This window comes from Hemiscyllium ocellatum, chromosome 20, assembly GCF_020745735.1.
Source record: "Hemiscyllium ocellatum isolate sHemOce1 chromosome 20, sHemOce1.pat.X.cur, whole genome shotgun sequence".
In the NCBI taxonomy this organism is placed as follows: Eukaryota; Metazoa; Chordata; class Chondrichthyes; order Orectolobiformes; family Hemiscylliidae; genus Hemiscyllium; species Hemiscyllium ocellatum.
Window position 1 is genome coordinate 4,441,591 of NC_083420.1, and position 9,835 is coordinate 4,451,425.

Below are 9,835 nucleotides of genomic sequence, written 5' to 3' on the forward strand. Positions count from 1 at the left end.
AACCCAATTTCCGAACTACACATCCATGCCATCTTTATGTCCATACTAATATCTAGAAAGTGTAACTCAAATGATCCTGAATCAACTTCAGTTAACCCAACAAGAGAGGTAGAGCAGAATCCACTCAAAAACATGAGGAGCACAAGTTCTTTTCCCACTTAGCAATCTTAGACGTGCAGCAATTTGTCCCAATTACTGGATCAGATTGGAAAGTCTGAGTAACATTATAAGTACTCTTATTCATTCCACATAAGCAAGCCAGTAAATGCCAAAATGAAGCTTGCATTGCAAGCTACAGTTGCTGATAAACAACCTTTAAATCAGTCATATGAAACAACATTGTACCGTGTTTATTATTGTGACAATCTGCTCTTTCAAAAGAAATTTAAAAAGCTTCATATTTTAAGGCATTTCTAAGGGTCTCACAATATGTACAAATTCCATTCCATTGAACAGTTCAATCTATCGATAACATCATAAAGAGAGAGGTCCATAAGTAACAGGAGATGGTGGAGTAGTGGTAATGTCACTGGACAAAGTAATTCAGGCTCAGGTTTTGGGGAATGTGGATTTAAACTTTCCCACAACAGTGGCTGGATTTTAATTTTAAAAAAATGAAACAATGTGAAAGCTAAACTAGTGGTGACCATCAAACCACTGCTGCAAAAATCCACCTGGCTCACTGATGGCCGAGGGAAGGAAATCTACTGCGCTTCCCCAATCTGGCCTCCATGGAAGTCCAGACCAACCAACAAAACAGTTGACTGAAATGGTTGTTTTACCAATGTGATACAACAGAGTGCTACAAAGTCTAAAGAAAGGACTGAAGTAGGACATACCACCCAGCAACCTAGTCAACAGAAATAAGTGACAAACGCAGCCCTGACAATCTGGCAAAACCCTCTTTACTAACAACTGGAGGCTTGTTCCAAGATTGGGAGAGTGCTTCCACAGGCTAGTCCAACAGCCTGACTCAGTCTTACACTTGACATTACAGGCAACGTTCGAGACACCATGAGAATCTCCTCTGCAATCATTAATCAGACCAACCCAATGGTGACTGCACAGTCACATACATGGGAAGGGAGCTGCCCTGGGACGACTCCACCTTTGATTCTGGTCCTCATGAAATTTCACAGTATCAGGTCAAACAACCCGATAACTCCACTCACCTCAGCCACCTTAGCTGATGAATCAGTGCTCCTCCATGTCGAACACCACTTGAAGAAAGGACTGTGTGAGACAAGGTTGCACAACGTACCCTTCTGTCTTTTAGGGAGGGTGGGGTGGTGGTTGACTGCAGGGGAGGGTCCTTCAATACCCATTCCCAAGTCTGCCTCAGTGGCATCACTATGTGATGAGCTGGCCAATTCCTAAAAGACACATTTGCTAGTCTGGACATGCAGCAGGGAATGGGGTCCCAACAAGAGGGGGGAAACAATACTTGATGCCCTCCTTACCAATCTACCCATCACAAATGCCAGTCCCTGACAATACTGGTATGAGATACCACCAGATAGCTCTCATGTAGACAAAGTGCCATCTTCGCAGAGGATGCCCATCATGGTGTTGTGTGGCACTAACACCATGCTAAATGATGTAGACTTCAAACAGATCAAGCAACTTCAACTGGGTACCCAAGAGGCACTGTGGGCCAGCAGCAGCAGAAGAATTGCACTCCAGCACAGCCTACAACCTCCTGGTCCAGGACACCTCCATGATTCTATAACCCTCACTCTATTACTATGTCAAGCCAGGGGACAGAGCTCAATTTAATGGAGACAGGCATGTGAGTTGTCGACCCAAACACACCTGAAAATGAGCTGTCAACCCAAAAGCACAACCATGCGATCAGATCAGAGGTCTACAGAGCAGCACATCCAGCCATGAACTAACTTCAGCCGCTTCAATGACCTTTCCTCCATCATAAGATCAGACCTATTTCAAATAGTTGCACAACGTTCCCCACTGTTTGCTTCATTCCTGCTGTTAACAGACTTCTAAGTGGATCTCTGATATACAGTTGATCTTTCTCTGCATTTTCTTTGTAGCTTTAACACTATATTCTGGATTCTGTTCGACTACTCTTATGTATTTACGTAAGGTATAATTTGTCTGGAAAGCACACAAAACAATACTTTTTCACTGTATCTCATGACAATAATAAATCAAAATCAGGTACTGAAGCAGACCATTTCCACATGAAGCAAGACCTAGACATCACCCAGCCTGATGAAGGGCTCTGGCCCGAAACGTCGAATTTCCTATTCCTTGGATGCTGCCTAACCTGCTGCGCTTTAACCAGCAACACATTTTCAGCTGTGATCTCCAGCATCTGCAGACCTCATTTTTTACCCCGAGACATCACCCAGGCCTGTGTGATAAGTTTCCCCAGTGAACTAGAATCCAAACATTTCCCCCTCACATTCAGTGGCATTACCAGCTTTAGATTCCCCCACCAACACCCGGGGGATTATCATTGACTTGAAACTGAACAAGATCAGTCATATAAACATGAGGAGAAAATGAGGTCTGCAGATGCTGGAGATCAGAGCTGAAAATGTGTTGCTGGAAAAGCGCAGGAGGTCAGGCAGCATCCAAGGAACAGGAAATTCGACGTTTCGGGCATAAGCCCTTCTGTAGTATTTATATGATTGCTGTGCTTTTCCAGCAACACATTTTCAGCAGTCATAAATACTACAACTGCAACAACAGCTCAGGGCCTGGGAACTCTGTACCAAGTAACTCACTTCCTGACTTCCAAAAGCCTGTCCGCCATCTGTCAGGCACATGTCAAGAGGTCGATGGAAAACGCTCCCAACAGCCTGGATTGGAAAAGCTCCAGGAAGATTCGAAAAGCTCAACACCATCAAGCCCACAAACTGGCACCCTTCAGCATTCACTCCCTCCATCAATAATGCAGTTATATCAGTGAGCATCATGTACAAGATACACTGCTGTAAATTGCCAAGCTGCCTTTGACAGCATCTTCAAAGCCAGTGAACTCTCATGCTAGATGATCTTGGCAACACCTACACTTGCAAGTTCCCCTCAAAGTTCCACACCATGTCAGCATTCCTTCACTGTCACAGGGTCACGATCTTGCAACCTTCCTACCTGGATTACCTACACCCAAGGAAGGCAGTTGCCCACTGCTGCCTGTTCAAGGGCAATTAGGGACAGACAATAAATTGTGGCTTAGTTAGCAACACCCACACCCTCGAATTTCAACAAGACCATTCACATCAACCCACCCGCCCCCACCAACCTTGCTCTGTCATTCACTAAAGGTCATTGCTGATCAACCCCACTTTCCACCCTGCCCCTTGCCCCAATAACCCTTGACTGCCTCAACGGTCAAATATCTATCAACCCAGCCTTTAATACATTAAAGATCCAGCCATGGTGGCTCTCTCTAAAAGAGAATTCCAAACACTAACCACTAACTAAGAGGGGGATGTTTCTCTTGGGTCTTAAACATAACATCGCGCAGTACAGAGGTGGCACAGTGGTTAGCACTGCTGCCTCACAGCGCCAGAGACCCTGGTTCAATTCCCAACTCAAGCGATTGACTGTGTGGAGTTTGCACGTTCTCCCTGTGTCTGCGTGGGTTTCCTCCGGGTGCTCCGGTTTCCTCCCACAGTCACAAAGATGTGCGGGTCAGGTGAATTGGCCAGGATAAATTGCCTGTAGTGTTAGGTAAAGGGGTAAATGTAGGGGTATGGGTGGGTTGCGCTTCGGCGGGTCGATGTGGATTTGTTGGGCCGAAGGGCCTGTTTCCACACTGTAAGTAATCTAATCTAAAAAAGCCTTATAGCACATTGAGACAGCATCAACTAAGCTACTCTAAATCTACGTCGGTGCCATTTTCCAGCTCTAGGCTGACAGGGTTGAATGTTATAGCATTTCAAGTGCTCATCCAAATACTTTCTCAAGTTTGTGAGGTTACCATCTCATTTACTCTCCCAGGCAGTGCATTCAGACCTCTGGGTGAAGAAGGTTTACCTCAAATCCCCTTTAAACCCATCAACCACGGGGTAAAGTTGCTTCTTATCCACCCGAGGCTTTCCCATCAGCATTCTAGCCCTGATAGTGTGGGTGTGTGTTTGGCAGTAAGGACTGGAGTGATTCATTCGTTTCCATGTCCACTTGTTAGATGGAAGCTGCCTTGTGAGATTGTTGCTGCTGCTGCTGTAGTGTGCGGACACAGCACAGAGACAGGCTGGAAATCAGAGCTTACACGTGGCACATTGTCGGACTGGGTTTCCTGAGAGATCCAGGAACCTGGGGAGACAGATTCCCAGCCTGAGAGGGTGGGGGAAACAGACAGACTCCCGGGGCGGGGGGTGGGGAAGAGACAGACAGATAGACTCTCAGTCGAGGGGGTGGGTGAGGTGAAGACAGACAGACTCCTAGCCTGGGGAGTGGTTCAGGGGGGGAAAGGGGGGAGACAGACAGACTCCCAGCCAGCAGGGGGGTGGGTGGGTGAGGGGGCTGTGGAGACAGACAGACTTCCAGCCTGGGGGGGGGGGGGGGGGTGGTTGGAGGGGGGAAGGACATAAAAACTCCCAGCCTGGGGTGGGGGAGTGTGACTGACAGACAGAACCCTAGCCTTGAGGGTGGGAGTGAGGGGACACAGACAGACTGCCAGCCGCAGTGGGGTGTGTGTGTGGGTGTGAGGGGGGGTGGGGGGTGTGTGTGGGTGTGTGTGTGTAGGGGGTGTTTGTGGGGGGGGTGGGACATGGGGGTGTTTGTGAGGGGGTGGGGGTATGGGGGTGTTTGTAGGGGTATGTGGGGAGGTGGGAGTGTGTTGGGTGTGTGTGGAGGGGAATGTTTGTGGGTGTGTGGGGGGGTTATGGGGGGTATTTGTGGGTGTGTGGGGGGTGTTTGTGGGTGTGTGTGTTGATGGGGGGTGTGGGGGGTGTTTGTGGGTGTGTGTGTTGATGGGGGGTGTGGGGGGTGTGGGGGTGTTTGTGGGTGTGTGGGGGGGATGTGGGGGGTGTTTGTGGGTGTGTGTGTTGATGGGGGTGTTTGGGGTGTGGGGGGTGTTTGTGGGTGTGTGGGGGGTGTTTGTGGATGTGTGTGTTGATGGGGGGGTGTTTGGGGTGTGGGGGGTGTTTGTGGGTGTGTGGGGGGTATGGGGGGTATTTGTGGGTGTGTGGGGGGTGTTTGTGGGTGTGTGTGTTGATGGGGGGGTGGGGGGTGTTTGGGGGTGTGTGTGTTGATGGGGGGGTGTGGGGGGTGTTTGGGTGTGTGTGTGTTGATGGGGGGTGTGGGGGGTGTTTGTGGGTGTGTGTTGATGGGGGTGTGGGGGGTGTTTGTGGTGTGTGTGTATGGGGGGGTGGGGGGTGTTTGTGGGTGTGTGTGTATGGGGGGGTGGGGGGTGTTTGTGGGGGGTGTTGATGGGGGGGTGGGGGGTGTTTGTGGGTGTGTGTGTATGGGGAGGTGGGGGTGTTTGTGGGTGTGTTGATGGGGGGGTGGGGGTGTTTGTGGGTGTGTGTGTTGATGGGGGGTGGGGGGTGTTTGGGGGTGTGTGTGTTGATGGGGGGGTGGGGGGTGTTTGGGGGTGTGTGTGTTGATGGGGGGGTGGGGGGTGTTTGTGGGTGTGTGTGTATGGGGGGGTGGGGGGCGTTTGTGGGTGTGTGTGTTGATAGGGGGGGTGGGGGGTGTTTGTGGGTGTGTGTGTATGGGGGGGTGTGGGGGGTGTTTGTGGGTGTGTGTGTTGATAGGGGGGGGTGTTTGTGGGTGTGTGTTGATGAGGGTGTGGGGGGTGTTTGTGGGTGTGTGTGTATGGGGGGTGGGGGGTGTTTGTGGGTGTGTGTGTATGGGGGGGTGGGGGGTGTTGTGGGTGTGTGTTGATGAGGGTGTGGGGGGTGTTTGTGGGTGTGTGTGTATGGGGGGGTGTGGGGGGTGTTTGTGGGTGTGTGTGTATGGGGGGGTGGGGGGTGTTTGTGGGTGTGTGTTGATGAGGGTGTGGGGGGTGTTTGTGGGTGTGTGTGTATGGGGGGGGTGGGGGGTGTTTGTGGGTGTGTGTGTATGGGGGGGTGGGGGGTGTTTGTGGGTGTGTGTGTATGGGGGGGTGGGGGGGGTGTTTGTGGGTGTGTGTGTTGATAGGGCGGGGGGGGGGGGTGTTTGTGGGTGTGTGTGCCCTGTCCGCGGGACTCCCGCTCCCTCTCGGCCCCGGGGCCCAGGCTCCAGGCGGCGGCGGCGGCTCCTGCTCCTTACCTTCCGTCGGCCCGTGCCCTCGGCCCGCTCCGCTCGGTCGGTCGGTCAGTCAGCTCCTGGTCCCCGCGGGGGGAAGGCAGTCCGTGCCCAGGCCTCAGGCCCCTGTCTGTGGGAGGGGGCTGCCCGTGTACACACACCCTCACACAGAGACACCGCTCTCTGTCCCCCTGCTCCGGGACACCGCTCCCTCTCTCTCTCTGTCCCAGGAAACCGCCGTTTCTCTGCTCCCGGGCCGCTCACTGCCTCCTCCCCCAGACCGCCCTCTCTCTCTCTGTCAGTCCCTGCCTGTGTACACACCCTGCTACTCTCACTCTCACTCTCTCAGTTTATCCCTCTCTGAGCCTCTTACACACTCTGTCTCACTCTGATTGTGTGTGTGACCCTCAGTCTCTCTGGGTCTCAGCCTCTCTCTGTCTGTGCGTCTGTCTGTCTGTCTCTCTGGGTCTGGGTGTGAGTGTGTGTGTGTCTCTCTCTCTCTCTGGGTCTGTGTGCCTTCCTCTCTGGGTCTGGGTCTGGGTGTGTGTGTGTGTCTCTCTCTCTCTCTCTCTCTGAGTCTGTGTGTGTCTGTCTGTCTGTCTCGCTCTGGGTATGCGTCTGAATGTGTGTCTCTCTCAGTCTGGGTGTGTGTGTATGTCTCTCTCTCTCTCTCTCTGGCTCTGGGTGTGTGTGTGTATGTCTCTCTGTGGGTCTGGGTCTTTCTCTCTCTGGGTCTGTGTGTCTGGGTCTCTCTCTCTCTCTGGGTGTGTGTGTGTGTGTGTATGTCTCTCTCTGGGTCTGTGTGTGTGTGGGTCTCTCTCTCTCTGTGGGGGGGTCGGGGGTCTGTGTCTGTCTCTCTCTGGGGGTGTGTAGGTCTCTGTCTCTGTCTCTCTCTGGGGGTGTGTAGGTCTGGGTCTGGGTCTCTCTCTCTTTTGGGGGGGTGTGTGTCTCTCTCTCTGAGGGTGTGTATGTCTGGGTCTCTCTCTCTCTGGGGATGTGTATGTGTATGTCTGGGTCTGGGTGTCTCTCTCTCTCTCTGTGTATGTCTGTGTCTCTCTCTCTGGGGGTGTGTAGGTCTGGGTCTGGTTCTTTCTCTCTCTCTGGGGGTGTGTAGGTCTGTGTCTGTGTCTCTCTCTCTCTCTCTGGGGGTGTGTATGTCTGGGTGTCTCTCTCTCTGGAGGGGTGTGTATGTCTCTGTCTCTGTCTCTGTCTCTCTCTCTCTCTCTCTCTGGGGGTGTGTGTGTCTCTGTCTCTCTCTCTCTCTCTGGGGGTGTGTGTGTGTCTCTGTCTCTCTCTCTCTGGGGGTGTGTATGTGTATGTCTGTGTCTCTCTCTCTCTCTCTGGGGGTGTGTATGTGTATGTCTGGGTCTCTGTCTCTCTCTCTCTCTCTGGGGGGGGGTGTGTTTCTGTCTCTCTCTGGGGGTGTGTAAGTGTATGTGTATGTCTGTGTCTCTCTCTCTCCGGGGGTGTGTGTGTCTGGGTCTCTGTCTCTCTCTCTCTGGGGGTGTGTATGTGTGTGTCTGGGTCTCTGTCTCTCTCTCTGGGGGTGTGTAGGTGTCTGTCTCTCTCTCTCTCTGGGGGTGTGTGTGTCTGGGTCTCTGTCTCTCTCTCTGGGGGTGTGTAGGTGTCTGTCTCTCTCTCTCTCTCTGGGGGTGTGTGTGTCTGGGTCTCTGTCTCTCTCTCTGGGGGTGTGTAGGTGTCTGTCTCTCTCTCTCTCTCTCTCTCTCTCTGGGGGTGTGTGTGTCTGGGTCTCTGTCTCTCTCTCTGGGGGTGTGTAGGTGTCTGTCTCTCTCTGGGGGTGTGTATGTCTGGGTCTCTGTCTCTCTCTCTGGGGGTGTGTATGTCTGGGTCTCTGTCTCTCTCTCTGGGGGTGTGAATGTTGATCTGAGCCTCGCTCTCGGGCGGCTCTTTAAATCCAAACCATCACAACCTGGAGATTCTACACTGCTATTGGTCAGCGCCTCACGGGCGGCTCAGCGGATTGGCTACACTGCAGCCAATCACAGTGCCTTAGAGAGCTGGGCTTTGTCTCAGCGACTCGAGCCGCTGTTGGAGATTCTCCCAAATAAATATACCCCAGAAATAAATATACCCCAGAAATATACCCCAGAAATAAATATACCCCAGAAATATACCCCAGAAATAAATATACCCCAGAAATAAATATACCCCAGAAATAAATATACCCCAGAAATATACCCCAGAAATAAATATACCCCAGAAATAAATATACCCCAGAAATAAACCCCAATAAATATACCCCAGAAATATACCCCAATAAATAAACCCCAATAAATATACCCCAGAAATAAATATACCCCAGAAATAAACCCCAATAAATATACCCCAGAAATAAATATACCCCAGAAATATACCCCAGAAATAAACCCCAATAAATATACCCCAGAAATATACCCCAGAAATATACCCCAGAAATATACCCCAATAAATAAACCCCAATAAATATACCCCAGAAATAAATATACCCCAGAAATATACCCCAGAAATAAACCCCAATAAATATACCCCAGAAATAAACCCCAATAAATATACCCCAGAAATATACCCCAATAAATAAACCCCAATAAATATACCCCAGAAATAAATATACCCCAGAAATAAACCCCAGAAATAAACCCCAATAAATATACCCCAGAAATATACCCCAATAAATAAACCCCAATAAATATACCCCAGAAATAAATATACCCCAGAAATAAACCCCAATAAATATACCCCAGAAATAAATATACCCCAGAAATATACCCCAGAAATAAACCCCAATAAATATACCCCAGAAATATACCCCAGAAATATACCCCAATAAATAAACCCCAATAAATATACCCCAGAAATAAATATACCCCAGAAATATACCCCAATAAATATACCCCAGAAATAAATATACCCCAGAAATATACCCCAGAAATAAACCCCAATAAATATACCCCAGAAATAAACCCCAATAAATATACCCCAGAAATATACCCCAATAAATAAACCCCAATAAATATACCCCAGAAATATACCCCAGAAATATACCCCAATAAATAAACCCCAATAAATATACCCCAGAAATAAATATACCCCAGAAATATACCCCAGAAATATACCCCAGAAATAAACCCCAATAAATATACCCCAGAAATATACCCCAGAAATATACCCCAATAAATAAACCCCAATAAATATACCCCAGAAATAAATATACCCCAATAAATAAACCCCAATAAATATACCCCAGAAATAAATATACCCCAGAAATATACACCAATAAATATACCCCAATAAATAAACCCCAATAAATATACAGCTGCAAATGTGTTGCTGGTCAAAGCACAGCAGGTTAGGCAGCATCTCAGGAATAGAGAATTCGACGTTTCGAGCATAAGCCCTTCATCAGGAAACCAGGAAATCAGGGCTTATGCTCGAAACGTCGAATTCTCTATTCCTGAGATGCTGCCTAACCTGCTGTGCTTTGACCAGCAACACATTTGCAGCTGTGATCTCCAGCATCTGCAGACCTCATTTTTTACTCGAAGATTTTTACCCAATAAATATATCCCAGAAATAAATATACCCCAGAAATATACCCCAATAAATATACCCCAGACATAAATATACCCCAGAAATA

At 49.6% G+C, this 9,835-nt stretch overlaps 1 protein-coding gene across 1 annotated transcript in view; it reads right to left on the bottom strand.

Annotated features, from left to right (window-relative positions):
- The window catches only part of nde1 (nudE neurodevelopment protein 1), a 43,572-nt gene extending 37,086 nt beyond the window's left edge, over positions 1–6,486 (bottom strand). The window contains exon 1 of the mRNA XM_060840429.1: positions 6,226–6,486. The gene's annotated coding sequence lies outside the window, so the exon portion shown is untranslated. The remainder of the gene's footprint in view (positions 1–6,225) is intronic.
- Positions 6,487–9,835: the final 3,349 nt, after the last annotated feature.